Below are 15,598 nucleotides of genomic sequence, written 5' to 3' on the forward strand. Positions count from 1 at the left end.
GACAAATAATCTGGTCATTTAAATACACAATTCTGTAATGTTTATTGTCAGTTTGAATAATGACAATATGAAATTATGGCAAATATGAAATATGGATAATAATCAAGTAGTGTTATTTCATAAGGTGAATGATGTAAAAATATGAAATAGCTTAAGACTTTGAGAAGAGGCACTGATATATTCAATTTGGACTAAGGTTTTAACTCTATCGTTAAAATTTTGGTCAGCTTTATCTCAGATTCATGAACTAATTATTTCTAAACAAACTCGAGTTGGCACTGAGTTGTTCTCCTCATCAGAAGGAAGACGTTTGTTCTACCAGGAAGATGTCCATCGCTCATTACCACAGAGGATACGATGACCTGAGCCTGAGGTTCACATTGTCACCGGAAAAGGGATGTTTTTCCTTTAGGGACCACGTCTCTTCCAGCTTTGCGGGTATCACTCACGGTGTCTGAACGTTCTGTGGACTCTTCCATTTAGCTGACTGGCTCGGAGTCCCACGGACTTCTGGCTGGCTCAGAGCCAACTCTCTGCAGCTCACTTCTGCCAGCTTTGGACCACTTCCTCATCAAGACACTGCTTCTCTCCCAAGAGAGTTCTTCTCTGCAACTCAATTAAGACAATTAGGTCAATTAAGGCAATACAGGCTAAAGGGGAGGGATGACCCGTGGTTTTCCACAGAGTTGGAAAATGCTATTCAGGAGTGTAATTAGGCTTGGCAAGGAAAACAGATTTTTCTACTGATTCTTCTTCAGGGGTCACCACAGCAAACTAACTTGCACCAAGACTTGACAATTGTTTTTATGTCAGATGCTCTTCCTGACACAACTGCAGACCACCGAGCTACCACAGCCCTCTGTGTGTAGCAGAGAGCTGCCATCTAGGGTGCCCGGGGGAGCGGATGGTGGGGGTTAGGGGCCTTGCTCATGAACCCAGAGTGGGGCAAATGATGTTGGGACAGATGTGGGTGTTTCAAGTTTTCACCTACATATTGATGTTGTCGGTCTGGGGAGTCGAACCAGTGACCTTCCGATTACAAGCCCACCTTCTTTAGCCTCTGCGCCACCGCTCCCCCACTCTCTTACTCCCCACTACTTCAGTGTTAAGAAACAAATGATCTTCTTTAATTAAAAATTAACAAATCTTTAATTAAAAAAGCCAAATCAGAGTTTTATTTGCATTTTACTACTGAAAACCAAAATAACCCACAGAAGTTCTTGAAAGCCGTTAATTCTTTCAGTGAGAAAACACTCTCATGGTCTCCCTACATTTGTTTTAAATTATTTTGTTCCTGCCTATGATACAATGGAGATGCTTACTTTTTTTTGACAAGTGTTTTGTATTCACTTCTTTGTTCAACACTGTGGGGTCTGTCTGTGTGAATCCTTGCACTGATCGTCCAGTGCACATCGGTCAACCTTTCAATTAGACTCCAGTCACTGCTCCTAGTCCAAGATGCCCCTAAAGCTATTTAAAGCTATAGACCACAGAAAATCATCAGGACCTTATTTTTAATTGAACACTATTTTCTGAAATTGGTAGCTGATTTTGTAGCAGAGGCCCTTGCAAAACGTTTTAACTTCTCTTTAAAAATAATGAAATTCCATATGGAAATCAGCCGTGTGTGTGTGTGTGTGGGGGGGGGGGGGGTTACAAACTACGGACCAATATCTAATCTATCAGTGCTGGCAAAGTTTACTGAAGGTCTTGTGAGTAAGCAAGTAAATTAGTTTTTATGTTCTAATGCTACTTTAACGACACATCAATCAGGCTACAGAAAAACATACACAGCTGCAATGAGGGTGATAAACAATGTAATGGTTTCACTTGATAAGAAACAATGTTGTGCAACACTTTTTATCTATTTGTCAAAAACATTTGATTCTGTTGCTCCTGCCATTTCAAAACTTGGGCTCCTTCAGTCAGGAGTCTGAGAAAAAAGTTGTATGGTTCTCAAACTACATCAATAATAGAACTCAATGAATACAGTATGATGGTCTGTGTTCAAAACTTGCCACAGTAACCCCCTCAACCCCTTCATAAGGGGGTGTTGCAGGGCTCTGTTCTGGGTTTCCTCTTATTTATTATTTACATCAGTGATTTGGGTCTAATTGTATCAGATGCTGGTTTACACTTCTATGCTGATGATACAGTTCTTTACTGCTGTGGATCAACTCTTGTCGGAATCACTGCAGAAATCCTCTGATGCCATCCGAACGTCATTACTTCAGCTGAAACTTGTTCTAAATGCAGACAAGACTAAGCTTTTGTTTTCCAATGCCTGGAAACAAACACGTTTGATTCGTTCTGGGACCACGCTCAAAGGACTTGAAATAGAGCGGGTACAAGTTTATAAATACAATACAATACAAATACAAAATAAAAATAAAAAATCCCTTTTAACAGGAAGAAACCTCCAGCAGAACCTGGTTCAGGACGAGCGGCCATCTGCTTCGACCGGCTGTTGAGAGGACAGGAAGGAGAGACAAACACAGAATGACAGGTCCAGGTGTAGTTTCTATTGAAAGAAAGAGAGAAAAAAAACACACGTTAAGGATAAAAATAATTACAAATACAAACAGGTTGAGTAGAGCAAGTAAAGACAGCAGCAGAGAGAGGACATGTGGTCAGTTTGTCCTCCAGCAGTCCAGGCCTATAGCAGCTAAGGGATAGCTCAGGAAATTCAACTACATATTTATAATGTATATTCAAGACACTCACTGAAATCATTCAGCTAAATATTTTAGGTTAAGTTGGAATGAGTTTTTATGTTATTTATTTATTTGTCTTTATCCAGTTTGCACTTCTCTCTATACATTTTTGGGCTATATCTGTTTCAGCATAGGCTACATTAAGCTCTTTTAACAATTTATAATGTTCAGATCTTTGAGGACATTACATCAGTGACTTTTGGATTTTGTAACTTTTTTACTTTTTGAAGTGTATGGCCAACTGAGAGTGACCCAATGAACATAACGAGTTTCTGAACTGTGGGAGGAGTTGGGCTCCTTTCAGCTGACTCCTGCTTTATTTTCACGGTTCTTGGGTTAATGAATGATGCCCTTTATCAAATCTGCTGTCTTAGTGATATTCATTCACGGTGGGTTTGTGCACACTCCGATTTTGGTAACGTTTGCCCACAGTGCAAGCAGGAAGATCATCAAGGAATAATCTGAAAGTATTTTTTTTCTACTGACATGCAAACAAACTGAACAAACTAGAGCCTGATCGATAATTAAATTTTGGCTATTGCAAATACAGATATTGGGAGAAGGCAGCAAGTGCTGGCGATAACCGATATGATGGCTGAAAGTTTTTTAGCCTTGTCCACCCCCAAGAATCTAAACAGCAAGTGGAGCTGGGCTTGTTTATTTAGAGCAGCTGTTAGCGATCATGAAGCTAAACTAATCAGATCCACGCTATACGTAGTCCCACAGTAGGTTTACTGGTCATACAAACAGTCTTTTTAATGTGCATTCAAATTTTCTATCCTCTACTATTAACCATAAAGTTATCAAGTGTGTTCCAAAAATATAAACTAAACAAAGAACGTCCTTCCCTTTTCATTGTTTACGCGTCAAATCCCATATGGTGAAGGCCTAATTAGTACAGGCCACAGCAGCATTTATTATTTTTTGTAGAGAAATAAAGATTAAAGACAACCAATGGATTTCATTGAGGACAGCAAAGATAATGTTACTAACACCGGATGTCCTCACACACTGGAAGCTTAATCCGACAGGACTGGTTGCTACTGACAACGGGGCTAATGTCGTGAAGGTGGTGCAACTGAACACTAACGTTAGCTTGCTAACTTGAGAGGCACGTAGCTAATGACAAGTGGGTTGGAGGATTGAAGAAAATTTATTATTGATGAATGTTTCCAAAGAGGTTTTGAGCATGCTCCTAAACCTTCCCACTGCATACCCAATACACCCATGAAAAACTTATTAAGACCCTGCAAAGACCATCATCGTTCTGGCATATCATTCCGGGAGAATTAAGATTAAAACAAATGTCGTGTTTTTGGTTCGTCTTTGCAGATTACTCCCTCTCATGTTGTAATCCACAGCCTTTAAGCAGCTGGGCAGTGTTCATGACAGAGTCAGGAGAAAAACAGGCAACCTGCGTCACTGTATCTGTCGTTTGGAAAAGTCTTCCAAGTCATCAAAAAAACCTTTGTATAATGTTTATAACATTTGGTAAATAAAATGATTCAGGTTGTAAACAACACACACTGTCCTGTTCTGAGTGTGTCTGGTGGGTATAGGGGTGGGCTGTACCTCCAGGCTACAAGTTGAGCAAATGTGCTCCAAAACATCACATAAAAAATCAAAAGCAACTTTCTCTCTCACAAACAAAGGCAAACCTAAACCTCAAACCACGAGTAGGCGTGTTCACGTTGTGGTAACTAGAAGTAGACATGTGCACCTTGTGGTAACAGCATGCTCATAAAGGAAGCCAAGTAATGTGACAAAGTCTCATTTCCATCCCACTTCCTCTGCTGGGTTCATGTGGAACCTCAGATCTACCCTTGGTTTTCTTCTCCACTTCAAAAGCCTCTCAAAGCTCTGTGCTGATTAGCTGTTGCACATGGATGCTACAGTCTGACGCTCTAATCCAGGTTCTCCTCAATTCTTTTAGGCATCAGCAAGATTCAATTCAATTCAATTCAAAAATACTTTTTTAATCCCAAAGGGAAATTATTTGTTGTTGTAACTCGTTATCCTCGTTTCATTAAGAGATGTTATAGATACTGATGGATGTAAGCAGGAAGGATCTCATGTAAAGGTTCATCCCACAGTGGATTCTAAGAAACTGGCTGCAGATGCCATCCGATCCGTCCACCAGACTCGGCTGGCCTCTCGGTTCCCCCGGGCTGTAGGACTGCCTGAATGCCAGGCAGAACTCCTCCCAGAGCGATGGCCACTCCTTCCAGCAGTCTGCTGAGCTCCTCAAAGTACTCCTTCCATCTTTCAGTCACACTTTCCTCACTTGTTAGAACATTACCATTCCTATCTTTAACAAGCCTAACCTGCTGCACATCCTTTCCAGCCTGGTCCTCCAGTCTCGACAATCGGTACAAGTCCTTCTCGCTCTCTTTAGTGTCCAGTCTCCCATACAACTCATCATACACCTTCTGTTTTACCTTTGCCACCTCCCCCTTTGCTCTACGTCCCATCTCCTTATGTTCTCGTCTCCTCTCTTCAGTCCTCTCACTGTCATATTTCTTCTTGGCTAAACTCTTTTTTTGAATAGGTTCCTGCACCTCACTATTCCACCACCATGTTTCCTTATCATCTTTTCCCTGTCCAGATGACACACCAAGTACCTTCCTACCTCCCTACAGGATTATTGAGCATGGACTTTGTTGTTACCTTCCTACCTGTCTCTCTAATTACTGTTGCTGTAGTAGCCCAGTCATTTGGAAGCTCTTTCTTACCACTCAGAGCCTTTAACAGCTCCTCTCTGAAGTCCTCACAACATTCTTCATCTTCCAACATTTGGTCTTCTTCTCTGATTTTACTCTTTTTCTCTTCTTCACAACAACAGTCATTCTACACACAACCATCCGATGCTGTCGGGCCACGCTCTCCCCTGCCAAAACCTTACAGTCCCCAATCTCCCTCAGGTTTCCTCTTCTACACAGAATGTAGTCGACCTGCGTACTCCTTCCTCCACTTTTACAGGTCGCTCTATGTTCCTCCCTCTTTTGGAAACAAGTGTTCACTACAGACATTTCCATTCTCTTGGCAAAATCCACCACCATCTGTCCTTCCTGGTTTCTTTCCTTGACACCAAACCTACCCATCACTTCTTCATCCCCTCTGTTTCCTTCACCAACATGTCCATTCAGGTCTGCTCCCATCACCACTCTCCTCCTTGGGAATACTCTCTATCACGTCATCCAGATACTCCCAAAATGTATTTTTCTCCTCCACATCACGATGTTTAGCATCAGACCTTCTACTTCTACCTTCAGGCACATCACCCTATCTGACACTTTTTTTACCTCTACTACATTATTTGCCAACTCCTCCATCAGGACCACCACTACTCCATTTCTCTTTCACACCATGGTAAAACAGTTTAAACCCTGCTCCAATGCTGCGAGCCTTGCTGACCTTCCACTTGGTCTCTTGGACACATAAAACATCTACCTTCCTTCTCTGCATCATGTCAGCCCTTTTGTCAGTCATTGTCCCAACATTTTGAGTTGAAACCCTCACACCTACATTCTTGATACAAAACACAAAAGTGAAAATAATAGTCTTCACTAGGCCTGTAGGCTGAATCATCGCATGTCTTTCAACGGTCCAGCATTGGGTTCTGGTCTGACTCATCCTTATATGCGTGTGAAGCCTCATAAACTGGATGGAGAACAGCTGAGGCCAATTATCTCCACCTGCAACCCAGGAGCTGCAGTAGGTGCTTAGATGGACAGAACACTGGAATCCTCAACGCTGAATTATAGCTGTGGTGGTCACTTTTCATTGGGTTGGCTCCAACAGTGAATCGGTTGTAGATGCACATCTGCCAATTATCTCCTGACAATTTCATTCAAATCTGTCTATTGGTTCTCAGTATATTTTGCTAACAGATGGACAGAATGAGAACTAATGTGTTGGGGATCACACAACATTGTCTGTTGACAGCATTCAGCAAAAAGAAACCGTCCAGAAGACCTGACTTAACTTTGTTGGATTTATCTACCTGGATTATTGAGCATGAACTTTGATGTTTCATGTGGAGTTCCTGCGAAGTGAAACTGAAAGTAAAGTGATGAAAGTATGCAGGTTCTCTCCTCTGTACTTCCTAATCTAGCAAACTCATGCTATTTAACACCAACTCAATGTTCTGTCAGTGACCAGTGTGGACAATCCCTGTGAACTTTCTTTGACTTGTTCGAGTCCCAGTATTTTGGACTTCCTTTCAGTACTTTTGTGCAGAACCTACCTTGATTACCTCATGAACTGCTTTGGCAGGTGAACTCTTCACTCCCTGGGTTCTTCAAAAGTTCATCTCCTCACACTGGCTGGTAAACTCTCCTCACAGAAATTCATATATTCATATTCAACAAACCAGTGATGGGACTTACGGCTCTTTTCTGGGAATCAGTTCTTTTGGTTCAGCTCACCAAACAAGTCTTTTTGGCTCCCAAATGGCTCTTTGCTGAGCCGTGATATATTTTGCTTTGAGCTGGAATTTGCCTTCAAAACTTGGTTCAAGTGTCCCATCACTCCCTCATCAGGGTACTGTCAGGTGCACGTCTGACTCCTTCGCACCACCTGCACTATCTGTCGATGTTCTACTACACTTACATCAGTTTCTGGGTTCAGAACCATTTATTACAACAGTTTATTTAAAGTTAGTATTGTGACAGAACTGGGTTTATTTAGATTAACCATCTTTAGCTCAACGGGATGAGCTAAATGTTTGCTGGTTAAAGTAAAGAGAACATTTGGTAAAATCATGAGTGAAGTACTACAGGTGACCGTAGTACATGTGGCATGCAGAACATCATGTGTGCACATGTGTTACACGTGTGTGCAGTATGCATGCCTTATAAATCCTTCTTTACGTGTGTGTGTGTGTGTGTGTGTGTGTGAGAGGCACTGTGGATACAGATTTACACACACTCTTTCATCTTGAAGCCAACAACAGGATCAGAGGAAAGTTCATGTTTTTATACACAGGCTTGCAGAATCAGACTGTCAAGAACTTTCTGCTTCAGATTCTTTTTGTTTTTCATTTCACTTCTGGCACGCAGCTTTGGTTTTATCTGAGCTCCTTGAAAACAGGACAAAACTCAGTGATCAGATTATTCTAAACGATCAGGTCGACCTGTCAAGGCACAAACTAATGTCACTCAACAAAGTACCAGGTGAAATATCCATCCATCCATTATCTTTACCCGCTTCTTCCGTTTTGGGTCACGGGGGTCGCCGGTGCCCATGTCCAGCAATCACTGTGCGAGGGGCGGGGGACACCCTGGACAGGTCGCAAGTCCATCACAGGGACACATAGAGACAAATGAGTCAAACAACCATTCACTCTCTCACTCACACCTAGGGACAATTTAGAGTTACCAATCAGCCTAACATGCATGTTTTTGGTCTGTGGGAGGAAACCGGAGCAGGTGAAAAATGATTCTGTCTTTGTTTTTTATCTCAGTGGAGCCAAAATACAGAAACAGGATGTAAACAAGTGACACCCAGCCCCTCGTCCTCCTTCAGCAGCAGAACGACTCCATTGGTCACTCACATGGTTCTGGAGAAGTTATGGCCCACTCTTCTTTTTTCAGTTAATTAGGTTTGTGCTCAGCTCTCTGAAGGACCCACCACAGTCTTTCAGGTTTTGAACCTTGGTTCTGTTCTGGTGTAGATCAGCTGCTGTGTGGGGGGTCATGGTCCTGTTGGACCCAGTTTGGTCCAAGCTTCAGCTGTTGAACACATGGACTCACATTTGACTCCAGAACCTTTTGGGCTACACAGGAGTTCATAGTCTACTTCGTGACTGACAGGAGCCCAAATCTTCAGACCTCCATCACTGTGCTGGCAGCTGGGAGGAGATTTTTGCTGCAGTGCATTCTGGGTAAACACCTATCCTTTGGTCTGGTTCTGTTCCAGACATCTTGTGGTGCCTTCAGATTTAACTTTGAAACCCAAGTTATGCTGGCATGTTGTAGTAGAGAGAAGAGGCCATGACCTTTGACCTGATAACTAATGCCTGTAGAGTGTGAGATGGAGGACACTTCTCTGAGTACTGCACAGTCTGACCTTCAGGGTGAATTCAGTGGAACACACACTCCTGGAAAGACTGTCAGCTGTCCTAAATTATTCCACCAGTGATTCTCCTTCTCTCTGTAGAACGATGGACTCCAGAGAGTTCGTGACTGACCCTGAACCTGTGAACTCTTGTGGAAGCAGAACGACGGTTTTCTTTTGTCTGTTTAATAAAGAACCACACGGTCACTTTAGGTTAGATCGAAATGATTTTGGGACCTGAACCAGACCAGATTATTGGTCCTGATACTTCAGTGCTCCTAATGTGTTCATGGTGTGTGAGAGTGGACGTCCAGCTGCACAGTATAAACGAATACACACATGGATAAAATGTGTTTCATAAAGAGAACATCAGTGGTCTGTTTGTTAAATCAGGAAATTATACTTTTTTCCATGATCTTTACCCTCGCTTTGAAAGACATCTCTAAAAATATTTCTTCCAAGGCCACAATTACAAGTTTCTCCTCAGCGTGAGGTTATTTTTATGTTGCTTTTGTATAAATACAGCAGATGTATTTGGTGGTATCTCTGTGTGGAAAACATCCAGGCTCAAAGCAGCATGTGGACTGCAGCTTGCACTCAGTACTGTTTTTTTCCCACCAAAAACGTTTCCATGCCTGTTTTGTAAAGACGTTTTTTTCTGCCTGTTCTCAGTCAGACCACATCAGCGTCAGCTTCGGTTAAGGAGTGGGTCACAATGCACAGCTGACCCACGAAGGTTTCCTGGTTGACTTGTTATCAGACAGGATGAGCGTGAAGAGCAGCTTTGTCACAACAGATGTGCTGCTTCATGAGCGCGAGTGATCATGGACACACATTTGTCTTTCTTGTTAAACAGCCAATATGACAGAGATGCTCATTTTCAAAGACTGTGGCTCTCTGTAGCTAACTACTAACAAGATCTGCTCAAGAGGGAACTGTTGTCATCTGAAACAACTCAACAGGGCCGGCCCTAAACAATTTGGGGCCCTGAGCAAGATTTTAGGTGGCACCCCCTGCACAAGTTTTTAATTATCACTGCCAGTTTATAAACACAAGAAACTACCTTTGTCTTGGTGTTAACTTTGAAAACAGTAACACACAACAAAACTGATTCTTCCCCCAACAGCTTACTCTAAAGTGGAACAAACCAGTTTTGCTTGTGATAAGATGGTCTCTTTGGTACGCCCCCTCCTCCATTGCCAGCCCTCTTCCTTGTTGACAGTCGTGTCAAACTGGTTGAAAACAACAAAGCCCATGCTCAATAATCCAGGTATAAAATCCAACAGTTTTCAGTCAGGTCATCTGGACAGTTTCCAATTAGTAAAAGTTGTCTACCTAAGAACGCCAGCAGACTGAGTTAAATCTTTATTTTGTCACAGTCTCCCATCCTGAGCAAGCACACTGGCAACGTGGAAAGGAACAACTCCCTTTTAGCAAGAAGAAACCTCCATCAGAAACAGTTTCAGGATGAGCGGCCATCTGCTTGAACCAGCTGGGATTTGAGAAGACAGAAAAGAGAAACAGACAAACATAGAATAACAGGTCCAGATGTACTTTCTAGTGGAGGAAAGACAAAAAACACATGTTAAGTATGGAAATAATTACATGGTACACAGGTACTGTAGAGTAGAGTAAGTAAAGACAGCAGCAGACTGAGGACAGCAGGACAAGATACACTGGTACTTGACCTGTAGCAGTCTATCATGTATTAATGTCTTCATACATGCTACCTAATCATTCTCACCTCCAGTATAGAGGTGCATGGCATTTTTAGATGCCAAGCAAAGTTTACCCAACGTAACTACTCCCTCCTCTACAAGGCATTGGAGAAGGAGTACCAAGAAGGTCTATCTGGTTTAATACATGTGCTGAATGTCAAGCAAGGTAGGAAAGAAAATCTTCAGATTTACAACACCCATCTCCTTTGTGCTTTGTTAGGACAACAAAATGAAGTTGGAATGAAAGAGAATAAATATTTCAAAGAACTGTTTATTCATAACCTCCTCCCCTACATCAAACACCTCCTTGATATATACTCAGATCTAAATCTGAGTATATTCAAGCTGGGAGAAATGGCCTGCAGAGCTTTTGAGATATGCAGATTGAAAGACTACAACACATGGAATCCAGGAAAATGTTGACTCTAAATGCAAACCCTCATTCCTTAGAGCTTGAGAGGTCCACCAAGGCCACATATCAGTGGGCCTGTGCACTTTTGATGAGTGATAATAGAAAGATCAGTCTTCAAACCAAACTGTGAAACTCCAACACGGTAACTCAAAATGTTAAGTGGTCACCCAACCGCAACAGATCTTCCGCGGTGACCAGCTGAACTTGGAACCGGGGAGATGACGCCCTGCCCGGCCTGGCGCGCCGAGGCTCCGGAGGGAGGATCAGGGTAGACCAGCAGAGCTCCATCCAGCTTGCTCTGAATTATGTTGTCGGCCACCAAGCACAAAAAATGCCAGCACATCAACATTAGACCAAGATGTTGTCAGTATTGTTTTTAAAATCTTTAAAATAAGTCCAGCCGCTGCTCCAGTCCGAGAAATTGCAAATGGCGGATTATTGTTTTGAAACGTTTCTGAAGGATCCAGTGACTCCGCCCCCGACTCCGCCCCCGCCCCCGCCCCTGCCCCTGCCCCCGACCAATCAGTGACCGACAGTGTTCTGACGTCACGTTTTTGTACCTCTTCGTACCGGTTAGAACCACAGAGCCAAGGGTACTGAAAATAGTAACAGGTGCTAAGTACCGGTACTAATGGAAAAGCCTCAGAACCGGGCCAAGTAGGGTCGAGTCGACCCATACCGGTACTAATGGAAAAGGGGCATTAGACTGATTGGTAACTCAGTTGTCCCTAGGTGTTAGTGAGAGAGTGAATGTTTGTCTCGTTTGTCTCTATGTGTCCCTGTGATGGATTGGAGACCTGTCCAGGGTGTACCCCGCCCCCCACACAGTGATTTCTGGACATGGGCACCGGCGACCCTCGTGACCCAAAATGGAAGAAGCGGGTAAAAGATAATGGATGGATGGATGGATGGATTATAAAATGTTAGAAATATGAATAATGTTGATTATTTGTTACAAAAAATTCACTGAAATGTTTTAATGAGCTTTCTTTGCTTTGTTTTCCAGAATAAAACATCACTTTATGGAATTATCAGTGTAAAGTCCTTTGGGCAGACAGCTTTGCACGTCAGTAAAGTCAAACAGTCTCAGCGTTTCTAAACAATCCTTGGAGCTGAAAAGCTTCAAGCGCTGTGTTACATTTTCCCCCAACTCACTGATGTATCTTGTTTGTCTTTATTTATTGTTTCTTTATCTTTTGTCAGTCAGATCTGGGCAAAATATAAACAGGTTGTGTTCCAAAATAATTTTTGTTAAAGTCAAGTCGAAAGAGATACAGGTAAATACAGAAGATTAAACATTTTCTACTGCAAGACATGCTTTATGTCTTTGAGATAAACCTGGGACTGCTTATTGCCCACCGACTCTCCTCATCAGCTGCCTTCACCTTGATACTGGCCAACATCGATTACCTGGGACGAGGAACTAGCATAATCATAAAAGAATCCTCTCAACTGTAACCTGTCTCCTGTGTGGAGTGTCGGGACTCGATCAGCCTCTTAAGCCCAGGAAAGACGGAGCAACAGTTGGCTGCACCTTCCAGCCTTGATCCAGTAAGGGACAGTGAACCTGGTCATCAATGCAACATTGGGTCTGGCTAAACAGTTTGATCTGATTCAACTTCATAAAACCTTTACACCTGCAGTTCACCAATTCTAAGGAATTTGGATTAAACAGGTTTTAATTGTGAAAATTAAAGTTAATTAAATTACAGAATCTGAAGGTATGTTATTATGCACCAATATCTCGGCGGTTCAACAATGTACCGGTGCAACTTCCTCTTTTTATTTTCTTCATAAAATTGCGTTTTTTTTTTTTTTTTTCCAGTTATTTGTTTTTGTCAGCACCATCAGACACAATAGAAGCTAATTATTTTTTATTTATTTGGTCTAATATGTATTTAGAATTTTAAATCATTATTTAAAACTTAGCTATTCTTAGCACACCTATATGCTTTTAAATGTTGGATGTTCCATCCATCCATCCATCCATTATCTTTACCCGCTTATTCCATTTTGGGTCACGGGGGTCGCTGGTGCCCATGTCCATCAATCACTGTGCGAGGGGCGGGGTACACCCTGGACGGGTCGCAAGTTCATCACAGGGACACATAGAGACAAACGAGACAAACAACCATTCACTCTCTCACTCACACCTAGGGACAATTTAGAGTTACCAATCAGCCTAACATGCATGTTTTTTTTTGGTCTGTGGGAGGAAACCGGAGTACCCGGAGAAAACCCACGCATGCACGGAGAGAACATGCAAACTCCACCCAGAAAGGCCCCTGGACCGGGGTTTGAACCAGGGACCTGCTCGCTGAGAGGCAGCAGCTCTACCAGTTGCGCCACCGTGCTGCCATGTTGGATGTTCACTTTTGTTAACTTTTTATACTGTTTCACATGTACTCCTTTAAAAAAAAAATCTAGCATAATATGATGTTTATTTTAAGCCTAAATAGAAAAAGTAATTGTTTAACAAACACTTTTGTATTAAAAGAGAATATAACTTTTAAAACTCAACAGTACTGAAGAGACAAATTGTAAGAATATTCATTTAAAACAAATCAAACTCCCTCTGATGGTGGTAAAACTAATATGATGGTGGTGACAGTGGCAACATACAATTAAAACATGCAATTCCAAAATTTACACCACTCGAGTCAATGGCTTCTTGCTGAACAACTTTATTTAATTATTTTAGTCCAAAAAATAACAAATCCTGAGCACTATGATTAATGTTTTTCAAGGAATGTAAAGGTACAAATGAATAATATATTTACTTAAAGGACCTCTTCCCCATCAAATATCAAATCACCATAGTTATAAATAAAGTCATTACCAGTAGGAATAATACACAATGCATCACTGACATCTTCACCTGCCATCTAGAGCCCCCACTCCTACTATAAAATAATACATTATAATCTTCTGTAAACTGGATGTGAAGAACAGATAACAAAAATAACAATTGTGAGCGCAGTGGCAAACATTCAAATATAAATATATAGTTTCAATTAGCAATAGGGGCGGCACGGTGGTGCAGTTGGTAGAGCTGTTGCTTTTCAGCAAGAAGGTCACCAGATCAAATCCTAGCCAGGGACCGTTCTTGGTGGAGTTTGCATGTTCAAGATTCAAGGATTTTTATTGTCGTACCAGCTCACATGTTTATGATACAAAATTCAGACTCAGGTCCCAGATCAAGAAGCCTAACAATTAACAAATAAATAAATATAACATAGTATAAATACACACACACACTCACACATGTGTGTGTGTGCGTGCGTGCATGCGTAAATAAATAAAGTTTTTTTAAAAAGTAAGATGAGGCTGAATGAAGTGCAGCTCGAGTTTAGCGCTGACAGCTGCTCTGAATTCTCCTCAGCTGCCTGCATGAGGGGAGGGAGTTGGGGGCTGGAACAGACTGTGTGCAGGATGAGTGTAGTCCTTCATGATGCGGCGCCCCTTCCCCCTTCATCGTGATGTGTAAAGGTCTTAAGTGGTAGGAAGGCTGCTCCCCAGTCGTAGCCACAAGGTGATGCAGGTGCAGAGAACACTCTCCACCACACAACGATAGCTCCTCAGGACAGAGCTCCAAGTCCAGTTCTCTGCAGCTTCCTTCATTCACAAACACACAGAGTCCTCCCCCTCATGTTTATCCCCATCAATGGTCACGATCCTCTCAGACTAACTGAAGACCGTTGATCTGGAAGGTTGAGTCCGGCATGTTGTTGTTAAGCAGGCTTCCGTTAGGCACAGGACAGCACAGTTCTTCATCTCTGTAGATACACTCATCCTCAGATGTAACAGTCCACTTTGTTGTCTAGTGAGCAGACATTGTCCAGAAAGAGTAGGAAGCAGTGGTTTTTCTAACCTTTAGCTGGGCCAACGTGCCCCCCGCTTCCCCCTCTTCCTCCTGACCGTTGCTCCTCGCCGTTTGCTGCGCCATTCCGTTGTCTTCCGGAGCCACTGTCTGCCGAGTGCAGATTTCTGAACTCAACCCAACTGTCTCTGATGACCATCATCTCGGTTGAGCTGTACCTGAGCCGTGAATCCAGCACTGAACCAGTGCCTAAAACAGCCTCATCGGAATTAAAATAAGGCCTAAACTCTGGAGCACACCACTCATAAAATAATATGGATCATGTTCTTCTATAAACTAGACTCTAAACTGTATATTGGACGTGAAGAACAAATAAATGAATAACTATGTCTTACAGTCTATTTTCCATAAACTTAAATGTTTCAAAATACAGAAAGCATTCTGTGTAAATACCTCAAAACACATCTGGCACAAAAAAATTGTATTGCAATCTGTATGTGAACTCCTGTGAGTATTACGTGACTGTTTTATATCACTCCACCACTCATTTAGCTTTTACAGGAAGTATATGGTGTATATGTTTCTCCTCTCTGATGTCCATGACTTCAGCAGACGGGTTGTACATCTCCCTCGTCCTGCTTGCATGACCTGGTGATGATGGTTCCACAAGTTTGACCTGAATATGATCAAATGGGATGAAGCACATATCCTTTCCACCTCCATTTGGATAGAATCATGTGTTGGGCTCATGAGGGTGGAAATCTCCACTTCCACATCTTGATGATGAGCGTCCACAGCGACAGTCTTTGCTAAGCACAAGTTCTGGTTATAAATGACCACAAGCCAATCTCCGCAATGAACTAAATCAGCAGATAGA

This window comes from Nematolebias whitei, chromosome 20, assembly GCF_014905685.2.
Source record: "Nematolebias whitei isolate Nwh7 chromosome 20, NemWhi1, whole genome shotgun sequence".
Lineage (NCBI taxonomy): Eukaryota > Metazoa > Chordata > Actinopteri > Cyprinodontiformes > Rivulidae > Nematolebias > Nematolebias whitei.